Raw genomic sequence first — 18,479 nt, 5'->3', positions numbered from 1 at the left:
GTTGCAGCTATCACTAGTTGCATCTGAAAGTGTGCAGAGAAAAAGTTTATTAAAAAAAATAGATCTCAACATGATACTTGCAAATGGAGAAACTTTTTAGACGACAAAGCAGTCTGGGTGGATGGAGTGATTCTGAACATCACATCTGCTGAATGTGGAGAGAGAGAGAGAGAGAGAGAGAGAGAGAGAGAGAGAGAGAGAGAGAGATTCTAAATGAGCATCTATTAGCGCAATTCTGAGAATTTCTCCTCAGCGAATGCAGGAAGGTAGTAAACCTTTTCACGGAGGAATTTCGAAAACATTAGCATCTATTTCCTTTCACTGGCCTGTTTGATATGAAAATGAAAAATGCTCATGCAATGGAAATAGATCTCTATTGCCGTCCGTTTCATTTAACGCACAACAAAGGCTCGGCAATTGTTAAACCAGCGCTCAGCGTTAGCATACATTAGAATCGGCAATGGCCAAAGCCAACAGCAGAAGCAGCCGGCTGGAATGAGCTGAATCATCGGCCTAAGGGAAGCTTCCGCCAATTGGATAAAATCCCGTTCTTCTTCTTTCTTTCTTTTTTCCTCTCTCTCGATTGCAATGCCAAGAAAGTCTTCTTTCGTTTTCTTGCTGTCTTTCGAGCAAAACTGGAGAGCAGAAGGTAAGTAAACGTTCATACTCTCGCTGATGAGATAGAATTGGTTGGTTAAATAAAAATGAAGTTGGAAAGTTTATTTCGAGTACTGGGGCTTTTTTTTTTTTCCGTTCCTGACCATGAGAGGAATCTGTTTTCGTTCACATTTATTCAATATCTTATTATATATATATATATATATATATATATATAATATATCTATATATATATAATCAGTTAATATAGACCAGGAGTGTTATGGAAGATGTTAGACAAAGGAACTACTTGACACCGCGTATGTGAAACGACGTCATCTTCATAGGCCACATTAGCAAATATGTATAATCGAAAAGACAACATTTCCAGATAAATTAGCAATTATTAACATTGCTGTTCCTGATAATGCCAAAAACATTACGCGTTATATTACTATAGCAATACTTAGTTTAAAGGAACATTGCACAGTATTAATTGCTATCTTGTCTAATTAACGGAAAAAGCAAAAGTCGGCTTTTTAATATCACTCCGCATAAAACCTCGTATACTTCCTCTGAAGTTTCGAGCTCCATTTTCGCATACCGAAGGGAGGCAGAGGTAACTCATAATGAATTAACTCTGTTGAAGCAGGTTTTAAAGAGAGATTAATTCCCAGACTGCGTATTTCCTGTTTAATCCGATACTGAAACTTAATTCTTTCCCTACTCACGACACGGCGGAAGGAGGGACGGAGTTGCGCGGCTGTGGGGAGTAACCAACAGAGGTGAGATGCATCGAAATTTATATTTAACTTTTCTTTTTTACTTTCTATTTCGCTGGGATTCTGGAAAGTTTTCAACCGCCTAGTTTAACCTCTTCATAAGATAAAAGACGGCCCTTCCCCAGGAGGACTCTCAGAAAGCATGAGACGACCTTCACAGAGGACAACAATCATCATGGACGACCTCGCTGAGGACGCACCTTCCTGAGGACGACCTTCTTCTGAGGACGACCCTCACCGTGGACGACCTTTCTCTGAGATCGACCCTCCCACACCGCACATTAAAAAGCCTGCTAATATCACCCTCGAAGCATCACTGAGGGACCTTAAACTATGTCCCGAAAAGCGGTTATTCTACATTCCACTCAAACTTGGGCTCTTACTTTGCTTGGAGCGTGCACATGACCTCTCCCCAGTAAGGAACCTCATTTCCCAGGTCTTTCGACAAAGCCTCATAGCTTCATAAAACGTAAAAGCTTAAGAACTCCTCGGCTGTTAAACTGAAATGGAATTTCGCACAATTTTGGAAGAGCATCGTAAACTGCCTTTTTTTTTTTCTTTATGGTTTTACTAAGCCTTACTGACCCTCAGCAAAAGAAACTTTGAGATGACCTCCCTTTATGCAGCCATCAAAGTTCATAATCGGTCAAGATGGCGGCTGGCTGACTTGACCTCATGACCTAACGCGTGAAATGAGAATTTGATGATGTTGTAAAACTTCTCATCTGTTTATCTCGAGAGATCCTCTCTCTCTCTCTCTCTCTCTCTTTCGTTTCAAAGAACGGAGTAAATATTCAATTTTTGCTCCTACTTCTGCAACTAATCGATCTGAAAAAATGAATCATGAAAAGTCACCGCTCCGGTCAAAGGAAAAAACTGATGCAAAATAAATTCAGGACTGAAAGATGAATCCTCCGGGAGATCCAGGATATTTACGAGGTGTGCATATATACATAGAAATGCATGCATACATACACACACACACAATATACATCTATATATATATATATATATTATATATAGATATATATATATATCGAGCTACAATGTCCTTTAATGTCTAATTCGCTCTACCTCGGAATTAATATATTTTCATATATGCTTAACCGAAGGGGAATTTTTTTCTCGATAATAGAATTACCTGTACTTGGGCGCGAACGCAGGTACATTAAAATCCAGGAAACGTCAGGGAAGCTATACCACCCCACCACCGCGAGAAGGTTAAAGGTTTTATGCCGTCTCTCACCTCAAATACTTTCTCGCGCTGAAGTATTCGTTGGTTTGGAGACAACATCAACCCGCCTCGACTCCGGATTCGAGGCGGGTTAATGTTGTCTCCAAACAACGAATCAGCGCAAGAAAGTATTTGAGGTGAGAGACGGCATAAACCTTTAAGGATCTCGCGGTGGCGGGGTGGTATAGCTTCCCTGACGTGCCTGGATTTAATGCACCTGCGTTCGCGCCCAAGTACAGGTAAATCTATTATCGAGAAAAAAATTCCACTTCGGTTAAGCATATATGAAAATATATTAATTCCGAGGTAGAGCGAATTAGATATTAGATATATATATATATATATATATATATATATATATATATATATATATATATATGTATATATATATATATATATATATATATATATGACTATTAATAAGTGAAGAATCGTGTGTACACTGGGTTTCTTTTATGTTGACGATCCGGTCACTGATGCAGATCTCGATGCGAGATTTAGGGCACAGCATCCCTCTGGAATGGGAATATTCCAGGAGTTGTCAACGTCCAAAAACGAAAAAAGTTCACACGAAGCACAAGAGAAGAAGTCAAACTCGAAGGCCCCGATGAAGATAGATTCTGCTGTAAAACAGATATCTTTCTATTTACAGCAATAGCATTAAATCACAGAATTTCTCTCTCTCTCTCTCCTCTCTCTCTCTCTCCACTAATATCTGTCTCTTTTTTTAAATTTTTTCTACAATTTCCAATACACGAATCTGACTGGTCACATTGCCGTATATAGCCAGAATGTTGTGATGACGATAGCCCATTTTTAATTCAAATTTGACAACAATTATTACAAAGAAATAAAATGGAACTCAAGAATTCAAGATGAATTTTTAGAAAATGCAATCTTACTTCATTACGAATCAACTGTGTTAACACGTAGCTCTTAAATAATACGTAAACTCCCCTACTTTTTATTCTGCTATGAAACTTGTATCATTTATCTAACGCATATTGCATTGCACTTTAGAAATTCTATTTGATCTGAAATTAAACCTACAGCTGTTTCCTCTTAAGTCTAGTATTTTAAAATACTGGCAAATACTCACTACTTCATGTATTCCGTTTATATTATATTATATTAATATATGTATATATATATATATATAAATATTATGTTATATATATATTATATTGATATTTTATTATATATATATATATATATGATATTTGTATATATATTATATATAATTTTTATTTTATATATATTATAATCTAATAATATATTATATATATATTATGTAATATATTATATATATATATTATATCTAATCTTATATATATATATATATATATTTATTGTATATATATAATGTTACACAGAATTAAATGCGAAATATTCAGTAAAGTTGTGTATGGATTTGTTCAGTAGTTAATTCTTAACTGTGTTTTTTTTATTTTGCTTCAATGTTTTCGTAAGCTACAACTACAGAGAGAGAGAGAGAGAGAGAGAGAGAGAGAGAGAGAGAAAATATTAACATTAAATAGTCTGAGAATGGAAAAAGCCTGACATAGGGTTTTACACGTCATTTAAATTCGTCATTCCTACAAAAGGCGAGAGTGGAATCCTTGAAAACTCGTAGTCAGAAGCTGCCCATTGCATCACGGCTTCTCCCCCCGGCCCCCCTTTAAGTATTGCTTATCAAAGGAAAGTCCCCCCACTTGCCAAACACTGCTTCAAAATCCTTCCTCCGAAGGTACAAAATAAATGAAAATAAAATGTAAATTTTATTTCTGTAACACACACAGAATATATATATATATATATATATATATATATATATATAATATATATATATATATCATATATATATATACATATTATAAATATTATATATATATATCCTTCCAGAGACCCCATATGACCTCTCTTTCTCTAGTGGTTGTTTGGGGCTTCGGTGGGAAGTTGTGGGAAACTGTTTGGCCGATAAAGAAATGACCACGAATTTGCTGTAATTGGGATTTTTTATTTCGCTTCTAAAAACTATTGAGAGTGTCTGGTGTAGGATTTATATCTATATAATATATGATATATATATATATATATATATATATATATATATAATATATATAATATATAAACGCTACGCTAAACAAACTCTCATTAGACTTTGTCCTAAGACAAGAAAGAAAAAAAAATCCCAACAATTACAGCAATTCGTGGCCATTTCTTTTTCGGCCAAACAGTTTCCCACAACTTCCCAACGAAGCCCCAAACAACCACTAGAGCAAGAGATGTCATATGGGGTCCTGGAAGGAGTCATTTCATGCCCCCTTCTCACGTCATTCGGATGCAAAAGTCGCCCCATTTTCTCTCTCTCTCGAGAGAAAAGGTTTTCATAAATGGGAGGAAAGCTCACCGCCCTCATAATGGGGTCGTCTTCTTTAAAAAACAATTTTAATTTTGCGACCGCAAAAGGAGACTTGAACATTCTCGAGAAAGGAAGGGGAAATCATGTTTAGGATACAACCTCGTCAGGAGAAAAGAGAATGAGAACATTCTCGAAAAAGAACGTAAAACCTTTTGCGCTATGAATTCAAAACAAGATGTCTGAACCTTCGAGTGCATTTAATTTCAATCACATTAATCTATGCTCGTGCACGAATAGTAGTTGACATTTCAATATTTCTGCCTGATTTTTTTAAAAGTAAAACACTTGAATTATATACATATATATATATATATATATATATATATATATATATATATATATATATATATATATATATATACGTATATATATCTAATAAAATATTTATTTACCGTTGCATAAAAGCTACTGTATGTAAGAGAAAACAAAATCATTTTGTTGTGCTTCGCTCCCGGAGGAGGAGGAGGAGGAGGAGGAGGTAATTTTTATGGCGGAGGAGGATTCCCTGGACAAAGCAATTCAATCCTGGAAGCCTCTTGAGGTATCAAGTCTGGATGTCTGTCTGTTTGCCTGTCAGGAAAATGCAAACATCTCTCCGGCCGAAGAAGGATCATCTGCTCTCTCTCTCTCTCTCTCTCTCTCTCTCTCTCTCTCTCTCTCTCTTGAGTAGACATAAGTACACACATAGGCACGTCACATGTGAAATGGACTTTTTAGATATTTAGTAAACATGCAGGTTTCTCTATTTGAAGAAAGGTCTCTCTCTCTCTCTCTCTCTCTCTCTCTCTCTCTCTCTCTCTCTCTCTCATTGTAGATACAAGTGTACATACACACACATACAAGGGTTAAATTGAACAGATCTACTATCTACACATCTCATGGCGAATTAAAATATGTATAACTTCTTTTCATTTCATTTTCCATCCTTGAGATTATATGATTAAATTTGTAGGGAGGCCGGTGGTAGTAAGGCTGCCTTATTTCCTTCCGAAGTCTCAATAAACTTTTATGCAGCATCAAAATTTGCGTCGACAAGTTACTCTCCATTTCCCATCCAGCGATACCCAGCGCATGCGTACAAGCATCCAAGACACAAACGATGATATCTCCTGTTTTATATGTAAAGTAAGAGAGAGAGAGAGAGAGAGAGAGAGAGAGAGAGAGAGAGACAACAAAAGAAAGAGTACAGGCTTTAGGAACCATGAATATGGAAATGCGAAGTACGTTTACAGCTCTGTAGCCTGAAATTCAGCAGACTCAGCTGACGAATTTAGGAGATTCAGCAGTTGAAATTCAGGAGATTCATCAGCTGAAATTCAGGAGATTCAGTAGCTGAAGATCAGAAGATTCAGCAGCTAAAATTCCGCAGATTCAGCAACTGGAAGTAAGGAGATTCAACAGTAGAAAATTAGGAGATTCAGCAGCTGAAATTCACGAGATAGGGAGCTGAAATTCAGGAGATTAAGCAACCAAAATTCCGGAGATTCAGCAGCTGAAATTCAAGAGATTTAGCAGACTAGCCAGGGAGATTCAAGCAGACACATTTGTTTACTGAATGAAGCCAAATTCAAAAGCAACTGGCAGATGAATATTCGAGGAGAACTCTGATTATAAAACAGGTTCTTGTCCGCTTCTTTGCCAAGAAAAATAACAAAACAAAATCTTTTTGCCAATAAATAAACAAATACTTTCTGCCAATACATAAAAAAACTTTCTCTCCAGAAATTAAAAAAAAAAAAACTTTCTGCCCATAAATAAACGAAAAACTTTCCGCCAAGAAATCCAGAAATCCTCTCTGCCGTGAAAACAACAAATACATCAGTCTAGTATTTAAATGGCAAGTACAGTCTCCTTTATGACACTGGAAAATACTGATGAATGAACTAGACCTGGATACTTAATTTATATAACTTTACCAACGCCCATTAAACCAGTTTCAGCGACAGCGCCAAAATGGAGCAATTAGGCAAAAATGAACTTCGATAATGCTGGTGATTTTTCTATCATTCAGTGAAAGCGAAAACATATAATAAACTAGATTCTATAACTCAATTGCTATGCTTTTTTTTTTATTTTCCTTATTCCTGGTTTAAATTACACGAGTGGGTGTGTGTGTGTCAATGATGCATAATCTCCGTTATGGAAGTGAAATGTGAAAGTTGAAAGTGAATGAAAGAAGAGAATTTGCATCAGTCGAGATGATACAAAAGCGCTGTAGATGACAGCCCTTTATGAGGATGATCTGGTCATGTGGGAAGAGTAGAAGGCAGATGGCATGTGCTGCTGTCATGAGCCTTTGCAATGTATAAATCAGCTACTGTTATGGATGTTTTCAGCTGAAGAGTTTCCTTCACTATTCAGTGACTGACTAAAGTATGAATTTGACAACAGTCTTACATTTTTTTAGCATCTGAAGTCACCTCTTTTACGTGAAACTACGTTAACGCGAGAAAAACGTTTAAATTTACATGTTATTTCAGCAATGAAGACGAAAATGTTCAGGCGAACAAGAGGAGAAAATGTTGTTCAACAGAAATGTAAATGCTAACGGAATTGTTAAAGATATAATGTATCCCAAATAAAAGATGCAAAGGGAGAAATGTCCCCTGCAGTGAATGCAGTCCCGCCGATGGAGGAAGACCATTTATTACATAGTCGTTCACTCTGGATGACAGAGGAGAGGCAGTTTTGAAGAAGACACTCTTGCTGGGAATGGTTGGGGAAGTTTGACAGAGTCTGTGGCAGTGTTTGCTGAAGACTAATGAAGGAGGGACAGTAGGAGGCTGAAGAATACAAACGGCGCCAGTTGACAGGTTGACAAGTGAGATGCTGTGATATGGTTCTGGTAGTCTGACTGAGGGGATGACCAGGGTGAGTAAGGTATTCCTGAATGAAGGAACGATTCCGAAAAGAATAACTCAAGAAGAATAATTTCTCCGTTGGTTGAAATAAAAGCGACGAAGACAAATGTAAGAAATATAGGGAAATGGCATTACTTTGCATATTTAGAAGGGTGAAGGGTAGCATTTTGACTGGATCGTTAGACAAATAACAGACGGACTGACAGGGTACGAGCTGTGTAGATTCAATCAATGAAGTTTGTGTTCCGATCAAGTGTTTATGATAAGGGACTAATGCGAGAAGTTTAAAAGTAGAATGAAAACGCTGTATTTACATGGCTTCATTATTTGAGATCTGTCAGTCACTCCTATGTAGCAAAATAAATCTCTACAAAAAAGTGGAACCGCTTCCGAGTTAATTAAAATTCGAAATGACCTGAACAAAATCCCCTCGTTATAGCATATACTCTTACAATCATTTCGAATCATAAAGAACACTCATTAGCATTTTTAATTGGTATTACGCGAAAATAAATCTATTCTGAATCAGATTTGTACAATGTTTTATGAACATTGCAGTCTGATCTTTTTTCGACGCAGTCAGAGGATAAGTATGATGACGCATACTGTTGAAATCACTTAACCAGTTTGGATATCTTAATTACATTTTATCAGCATTGATTAAACTAGTTAGTTTGACGGTGAATAAAAAACACAGCAATTAATCAGCGATTAACTTCATTTCATGGACCTCTGCTTTTCGGCTGTGGATTTTCGAGTAGTTATTTGTGACTTTTAATTTGTTTTGCTTTATTCACGGTATAAACATGTCCGCTATTGTTTACCGAGCTTTCTGCGTGCGTATGTATTTGTGTCAGCATGTGTGTGTACGTAGGTGTTTGTGTGTAGGTAGGTATATGTGTGTGTAGGTGGTTGTTTGTATGTAGGTAGGTAAGTGAGTGTTTAAGTAGGTATATGTGTGTGTATGTAAGTATGTTTGTGTGTAAGTTGATAGATGCGTGTGTGTACGCATGTATGTATATAGGTGTGTGTGTGTGTGTGTGAGAGAGAGAGAGATAAAGAAGAAGCAGAGAAAAGGCCATCCACCGGAAAACGCGGACATAAATAATTGTTGCGTAACCTTCCACTTTTATCTCTCCGTTTGTTCACAACGGAATTAGCGGTGAAATAATAAAAATAATTAGACAAATGAATTCGGCTGCAAATATTTTTCCAAGCGATGTGGGGATCCCGGATGAGCCGGAATGAGTGGCTCCGTTCGTAAAAAGGTAAATGAAATATATATATATATATATATATATATATATATATATATATATATATATATTTATATATATTTTTTTTTTTAAATACGCTAATTGTGTTTCTGTTATTTCCGTAAAACAGGAATTCCTGATTAACACAAAGAATAGAATATTATTTACTGGGTCCTGAATGTGTTTAGTCATGTATGCATAAGAATATCTAAAAGCTATTTCAAAATTAAATAAATATGTACACAAACTATATATATATATATATATATATATATATATATATATATATATATATATATATATATATATATATATATATATATATATATATATGTGTGTGTGTGTGTGTGTGTGTGTATGTGTGTGTGTGTGTGTGTATACATACAGTGTTTAGAAAGGGTATGGATGTCAGTGTCATAAATGGTATTCATGGCATTGAAATATAAACTCTCTGATAATGAATATTCTTCACTATCTCCTTAACTGATGTTATTGAGGATGTATAATGTACAAAATGCATAACTGTATTTGAACATTGCCATGTACATATGTATGTATTATATTCACGTGTTCATATACATTCACAACAAATGCAAACGTGTGTCAATACAACTATATCACGTGTTTTTTTTTTCAAAATAAATATGAACGTTTAAATATGTTCATCTTTTCATGTAGTTATTTGAACTCATTTTGAAACAGCTTTTAGATATCTCTTATGAAGGTATCAATAGATACATTTAGGATCCCGTTTCAAAATAAATTCAAGTCTTCGCGTTGATCAGGATTTCCTCTTTTCCGGAAACAACAGAGGCGCCATTAAAGTATTTTAAAATAATGACAAAAATAGAATTGTCTTTTTACTCACCAGTCCCATTGCATCAGGCTCATCCGTGATACTCTCAGAGCTTGGAAAAATAATTCCAGCCGAATTCATTTGTCCAATTATTTCTATTTTTATTGCTAAATCCGCTGTGAACAAACAGCGCGATCAAAGTGGAAGGTTCCGCCACGAATAGCTTTTATGTCCGCGTTCTCCGGTGGGTGGCATCCGGGCCACCTTTGTCCCTAATTTTTTTTTTGTCTTAAATACACACCCCTACACAGGCACAGACCACACTATTCCGACACATACACAAAATCTACTTGCACATACACATACCTACCTACATTCACTCACACAAACAAACACACACACCTATCTACACATGCACACACAGATACACCTACTAATACACATACACATACACATACACAGACATACCCAACTATACAACCACACATATACACACATCTACCTACACAAACACGTACAAACATACACACAAAGGCAGAAACCTTGGAAAACATTCGCAAGCATATCTATCTATATACAGTGAACAAAACAAAACAAATGAGAGAGAGAGAGAAAAAACTCGCCATATAGCTACTCTCTCCCCTTTGAATCAACAGCAGAAAAACACAGGCTTTTAATGAATTTAATCTTTGACTAATTGCTGTGTTTTTTTTTATTCGCCGTCACACAAACTGGTTGATTCAATACACATAAAATTATACAACTGTAACGTCCAAAGTTGGTCAAGTGATTTCATTAGCTTGCTTCATTATACTTACCCTCTGATTAAGTAAAAAAAAAAAAAAAAAACCAGACTGCAAGGTTCATAAAAGTTAAATAAATCCGATTTAGAGTAGCTTTACTTCCACGTAATACCAATTGAAAATGCTAATGACTCCTCTTCATAACTGGAAATGATTGGAAAATTATATAATAATGAAGAGCCTTTGCTCAGATCATCTCCAGCTTCAACTGACTTGAAAGCGGTTCTACTTTTTGTGGAGATTTATGTTGGTGGTTGCAGTGACAGTTCTCGAGTAGTTTAAGCCATTAAAAACTTTTTTTATTCTAATTTCAAGCTCCTCTTCTTACTCCTTCATCATAAACGCTTGATCCACATCCACATCCTTGTCTAAATCCATACTGCTCTTCCCCCGCCACACTTCTCTCGTCTGAAAACGCTAACGTCCAAAAACAAAAAAATGAGCGTTAAACGGCCGTCTAAAACGAGCGTGTTAATGCGTGACTAAAAAACAAACAATGAGCATAAAACGCCCGTCTAAAACGCGCGTCCTGAGATGACCCAAGCGGTCAATGATATCGGATCAAACAGTCAATTAGCTCGCAAAGGAAGGTGACTGAGCAATCTCCTCCACTCGTTAGATCTTCATTTCATAAATGAATGAATGAAGGCAATTGTGACACCTCTGTTCACGAGGAAGGCGCTTTCTATTGGACTGGGAATAAATTAGTTTTTTTTTCTTTATTTATTTATTCATTTTTTTTGTTGAAACATAAATCTAATTCAGCACGTCTACTGATGAATAGAGCAAATAATATATTGTTTCTTGTTTGAAAAAAATGTTCATTTATGACCTAGATTTCCTTTTTATAATATTAATTTATGAGAGCGTTTTACTTTTTTTGTTTCAATTTCTTTTTACTTCATGTCTCATAAATTCTAAAATTATTTTTAAAGATATTAATAAAAGATTTTAGTACCAGACTGGTAAGTTAAGGCAGTATTGAAAAAATTATTAAAAACTTATAAAGTTACCCTCTCTTGGTATATATATATATATATATATATATATATATATATATATATATGTAATATATATATATATATATATATATATATATAAATTAATTTCAGAAAGGACCACATGAAATGCTTAAATAAAATTTTCCCTAAATAAATTTCATTCGTTTATTTTACGGTGTGGGGACCACTGGAGAGAGAGAGAGAGAGAGATGAGATTGAGAGAGAGAGAGAGAGGTACTCGTCCAATCGATCTAAATTCATTTATTCAGTGTCATTTATCATTTACTAATTCGTGTTGGTTTGAGATATGTAAGGGTCAGCTCCCGTTTCCCGAGCACAAATTGGGACAAAAGCCCATCTCTCTCTCTCTCTCTCTCTCTCTCTCTCTCTCTCTCTCTCTCTCTCTCGTCTCTCTCTGTTGGAACACAGTTTTCCTCTTAGAAATCAGTGTCGTGATACTTTACAGTCATTTAATAGAAGTGAATGCCCTGTTTTGAATGTATTGGCCTTTTAATAGCTCCTGTGATGGGCTTGTTCCATACGAATGGTATTTACCTTCTGAATAATAATAATAATAATAATAATATAATAATAATAATAATAATAATATATCTTGGGGAGCAGACCCTCTCTCAAACATGTCTTGTTGAAAAGGATTGCTGCATCAGATCATACTGTTATGAAAGGTCGTCCATTAAGAATTTTGTATAGAGTCTTCTCTATTTTCCTTATTAAGGATTTCTCAATGTTCTGAAAACTGGCAAGCAACTGCCAAAGGGATCGTAAAAGTTTTGAAAGGATTGCTGCATCAGCTCCTTAATTTTGTATGAGTCTTCTCTCCTTATTAATGAAAACCCGGCTCCGGTGACGCAACACACCTGAGAAGATCAACGCGCCTCGAGAATTTCCGACGCCTGGCCGCCAGCCAATGAAAAGTCGTGAACCCTCCGGGTCCTGCAGGAGCATCCGTGAGCGCCCGCACGACCATGATATATAGCGAAGGACTCACCACTAAGAGTCTTTACGGGCGCTGCTTGAGCAAAGACCCGTGCTGGCACAAGGCCAGCTTAATCTTAAACAACAACCACTAAGATCCTAAACAACACCCAACAGCTTACAGGCTTCCTATGCTCCTACCCACCACCAAGGTAGGTGCAAACACTCCTAAATAGCAGAATCTCGGGGACATCAGTCAAGACCCCACCTCACACCCCCTGCCATCCCTATCCACTCACATACAAAACCACAAAACACAGAATAACAAACAATCCACCCAGTGCATGACTGACACAAAGACAGCCAACATCAACCTACATCACCCAACATCCAAAAGAAAAGCCCCGACTCTGACATCCTTCATCACTACCTCACCTCATGCACAGCATTCCTTCAGCCTCATGCATCAACAACACACACTACTTCCCACTCGGAATTGGAACGGAATAAGGAAATGTTTTTGGACCTCATAAGCTAACTAACTAGCAATCTTTTTCTCAGACTCATACCCTTCCTTCTTCTCTCTGTTGGCCTCTCTGACTTGCCAACACTCACTACTATTGCACTTTTCCTACCACTGAAGGGGACCTAGGGTTTAAAAAGGTTGGACAACCTTACCCATCAAAAGTTTCTTTCCAATATCACACTCATTCAACTCACGCATTATCACCAAATAAAGAACACATATCCTACCATTACCACCTTCTCACCATCCTGAGTTACGGGCTGCTCTGTGAGCAAGAGCCCGTGCTGACACAAGGTCGACTAAAGCTAAATAAAAACAACAACAACAACACTAGATTCAGTCCTCCAGCAACCATCGCTGTGACCATGCCCTGGCAGATCTGGGCGAAACGTCAGAGAGAGAGAGAGAGAGAGAGAGAGAGAGAGAGAGAGAGAGAGAGAGAGAGAGAGAGAAACTTGCAGCAGTAATATATGTATATAGCAGTAATAAAGATAATTCAATATGACTACACTGGATTGACGATCCCCTTTGGCACGTTGCTTGCCAGTTTCAGCAACATTGAGAAAATCCTTAATAAGGAAAATAGAGAAGACTCTATACAAATTAATGGAGCTGATGCAGCAATCCTTTTCAACAAAATAATAATAATAATAATAATTACGTTTACTTATCTTTTTATCCTGCTGTCTATTTAGAGCATCAGATGTGCTATGCTTTTAATTATTTTAAAATGAATGAAATAAATTCAGCCCAAGTTCCCCAAAACGAAACTGTTATTTCAGTCATTCTTACTTTTTCTTTCATTCACGTGAATATCTTAAATTCATCAAAACCTTTACACGCACAGCCTTCATAGTTATAGGTTGTTAAGCTAATAATCATTTTGAAAAAATCCCGAAAGAAGAGAATCACAATGCATATAATATTTGCATATAATCAGATATACTTCCGGTCAACATGAAGGTGTGTGTGACAGTAACAAAACTATAAATAAATAAATAAAAAATAAAAACGGGTCTGAAGGGAGGAGAAATTCCTGCCAGCGGGATAATCCTTAAATTACAAGGACTTCACAAGACGGAAATGGATGTGGTGATATAAATCAAGATTGATACGAGTTGCTTTCACCAGAAACACAAAGAATGATGAGAGGAATATGCTGGGAAAATATTTATGAACGGTAAAGAAAAAATTACAATTTTATATGACCTGGAGTTTGTGCAGTGCTTATGTGTGTGTGTATAATAATAAAATATAATATAATATAATATAATATATGTATGTATATATATATATATATATATATATATATATATATGTATATGTATATATGCATATATATATATATATATATATATATATATATATATATATATATATATATATATATATACTTTCTATATTTCTCTGATGACTGTAAAGGGGACTGAAAAAGCCGATCCTGAATCTTAGTGAGAGAGCGAATGAATGTATGAAAAAAGAAGCAGTGTTGACAGGACAGGGATCTAATGAGTCAAAGAGAGACAAAACGCAGCCGTCCATTGGGACTCATCTTCAGAATCACAAGGGACATAATAATCCCCTGATAAAAACCACCTTGATAATGTTTTTAGACGAAGCGAGGCACCTGACAGAAATGATGACGGATAAGACTAAAAATACAAGAAGCAAAAAAGGGGTAATTTTGGTCTTGATATAAAAACGATGTATTTAAATACGAACGATGAAGGTGAGCTGACTTTCTTTTGTCATCCATTTTGTGAAATGTTCATTTACAGGGATTATCCTCGCTGTTCAGCAAAAAGATTTTGGCTGGCGCTCCCATAAGGATCATCGGTTCCGGTACATTTGTAGTTGCCTCCTTCATATATATATATATATATATATATATATATATATATATATATATATATATATATATATATATATATATATATATATATATCATCCTTCACTAGATGAGTTCTTACGACTGATATCAATAAGGCAACAGAACAAAGCTAAGTTTCTGTTGAATCTCTCCAGATATAAATCTCCACGTATTCTTGCAACACAATTCTATTGCACCGGAGAATGAAGTTTAGTCCAAGGATGTCAGTGCTGTTTCATTTCTTTCTCCCCTTTCTTTTCTGTTCCCAAAATCTGCTGCCTAAAAACTCCGTTAAGAAAATTCCCAAACCCAAATCGAGTCCTTTCCGAAAACGTCCAAGAGAAACGCGACAAATGAAGAAAAGCTTCCCTTTGGACCAAGTTCATAATGGCCGCAGGCAGTTGCATATCGCTGGAGAGCTCTGTCTAACCCGGGATGTTTTAGCGAATGGATTGTTGTCGTTGAGTGATCGTCTTCATTTTTACCTTCATATAAAGTATTTTCACATTGTCAGAGGTATTTGGATATCGCTGGAAAGCGATATCTTAACAAGTGGATTAGCATGACTGGGTGATTTTTCTTCTTTTTTTAGCGAAAAAAATATAGTTTTGTATTGTTTGTTCTCAGGCAAATCAAAATCGTACAAGAGGCCAATATCAGATTTGGGAAACAGCGTAACTTGAAACATTCTTGACTGGCAATGTGGATAGTGTGTGAATCTCATTCACTTATTTTCAGAGCACGAAATATATATTTTAGGGCAAGATCTTTCTGATGTGACACGAACAATTAACAGACCACCAGCAATACATGATTCCTTTCAATTGCAAGTCCCCAACACCATCACATAACTTGTCTTCAGCTTCCTCATTGTCCGAAACACTCCACTCGCAATCATCATGATACTCCCCTAATTAACTTTGCTAATGGATAAATGTTGATATTCATGAAGGAAAAAGACTGCATACATGAATAATGTATACATGCAAGAAAAATATACATACATAAAATGCAAACATACATGAACAATTCATACTTATATGAAAAATGTATAAGTAAATGTGTACGAAGATGGCGTGAGAGTGAAGTAAATTCTACCGAAGGCCTTGATTCTACCCTTCAGGGATTCAGTCGGTATCAGCGGCGAGGTGAATCGTGAGAGTCAAAGAATAATAATGGACATTAATAAAACGGAAATTAATGAATAAGTACAATTAATATATTGTGAATTCCTATTTTCTCGAATGAACGCTTATGTCTCTCATTTACGAAGCGATGTTGTTGACTAAGAACTCACTTTAATCAGGATGAAACTGAAAAAACGAAAAGGGAGACTGTCCAGATTTATAAGGCGATTCGCTGACTATGGCTCATTTTAATAAAACTGAAACAAATAATAATACTTTTTCTGTAAATAAATTTTGTAAAGGATACTGTACATATCACGGTCAATGTCAGCTTGCAAAAGGTACCACCCAGATTATGCACCTAATTACAGAATCACCTAATTACACTTTAGCATTACAATCAGGATAAAAGGATGCAAAAGAGTAAAAACCGGTCCACAAATAACCGAACAAGTTTGAAAAGTTTTTTTAGGACCAGAAATGAATCTACATCAAATACTTCCCATCTAATGAGAGACAGTTTCATAAAAATGATTTGTTTGTCTGGGTATAAAACCAGATTGAGTTTCCGTCAGCGCCCTTACTCAAGTGTTCAGTATTCCGTTTGTAAAATATTAATAGCTTCCTTATTAGTGGAGCTATTTTTACTTTTTTAACGTTGCCTACAGTGTACCACGTGAGGTGCACTGACGGTACTACAAGTATTACCTCTCTACGGGGTGGTGTCTAAAATTGACAGAACGTGAAAAAACCCCTTCCCCACAAATGGTTACCTAAAATTCCTCTCAACGTAGACGACCTTTCAAGAGCTCAGGAGACGATTCGAGGAACCGTTTGGAGCTTCGAGTGGAGGCTTCTTCTTCTTCTTCTTCTGTTCTTCCCCAGACTCCTTCATATTCCTTCGTCTCCTCCGCCGCCCGTGATTCGGAATAGAAGAGGAAGCTCACGGGTGTTGAGGTTCACTCTATGACGAGTGTGTGTTCTCTTCTCCCCCGCCTTTCCGTCTCCCGCCACCTGTTTCTCCTCTAATGGTCTGGATCACTTGGGAGGACAACTTGGGGATTCAGTTTATGTCGGTCTACGATTCCTGTGGATTTCCTCAGCTGCTCTTCGCTGGTTTGCAAATGACTTTTAGCTATAGGCATATCCAGAGAGAGAGAGAGAGAGAGAGAGAGAGAGAGATTTTTACTATTTTATTCAGCTGATGTTCGTAGGTGCAACTGATCTATAACTAATGACTATCCATAGAGAGAGAGAGAGAGAGAGAGAGAGAGAGAGAGATTCCGGGGGATTTCCTTATATAATCTTCGTTCGTTTGCAAATGGTGTTGAAGTAATGAAGAGCATTGCCTACAGCGCACAGCGTGAGGTCCACTGATGGCACTCCCCCACAACAAATCGACGTCTTTCAAAGGGAAAATTGAACACTTGACAATGCTCAAAGGCCACGCCCCTTTGTTATGTCGGATTTCGTAATGAATATCTCTCTACAAAAGAACATGGTGTCCTCAGAGACAACGAATGACTACTCATTATTTATTTCTCAAACAGGTCAAGAATTTCCTCTTGATCAACATCGATTAGGTCACCTCCAAACCTAGACGTCGTCATTTCTCGTTCATTTCGCCATTCCTTTTTTTTTTTACAATTTCATTTCCCCCTTCATTTCATATCCCTAATCGACCACCAGGCGTTATTCGTGTTAATTTATCTCCATAATGATGTGTTTGAAGTAGGGCTCAACAGACTCATAGACGCATCTTGAATGAAGGTCATAATTGGACGCTCTAAGAGAGATTAAGAGGCCTCGTTCCTCGTCCACTGACTGAAGGACATGGCTTCAACTTAACTTCATCATCAGCTCTTGAGCTGTGGTGTAAATGGTGAATAAGTAATTGCTAAGGGGCGTCGAAGCCTTTTGAGAATCACTTCGCCAGAGCAAAGGTAGTGGAGGATGGCGTTAAAGGGCCTCTTCTTAGTGAGGAGACACTCGAACATAAGTATAGGTTTCTGAGGTAGACTCATTAGCTACGAAATGGAGGATATGTCAACTATAGCTATTTTTTTTTTTTTTCACTCGGTTTGATGCTTTATCACTTGTTCTGTAAGATGGGGAGATGAAGTTCAATTTGCTTTTCGCGCGAACGATTCCCGAGGTCATCCATTCCATGAGGCGAAGCTGTCTTCAGAGCTTCGTTATAGATAACGGACTAGATCTGGGTACAAGTAATCCTCTGGACGAGGGAAGGGTCAAATTGGGGTTGGCGGG

The sequence above is a fragment of the Macrobrachium nipponense genome, chromosome 18, assembly GCF_015104395.2.
Source record: "Macrobrachium nipponense isolate FS-2020 chromosome 18, ASM1510439v2, whole genome shotgun sequence".
NCBI lineage: Eukaryota > Metazoa > Arthropoda > Malacostraca > Decapoda > Palaemonidae > Macrobrachium > Macrobrachium nipponense.
This window is presented reverse-complemented; position numbering follows the sequence as displayed.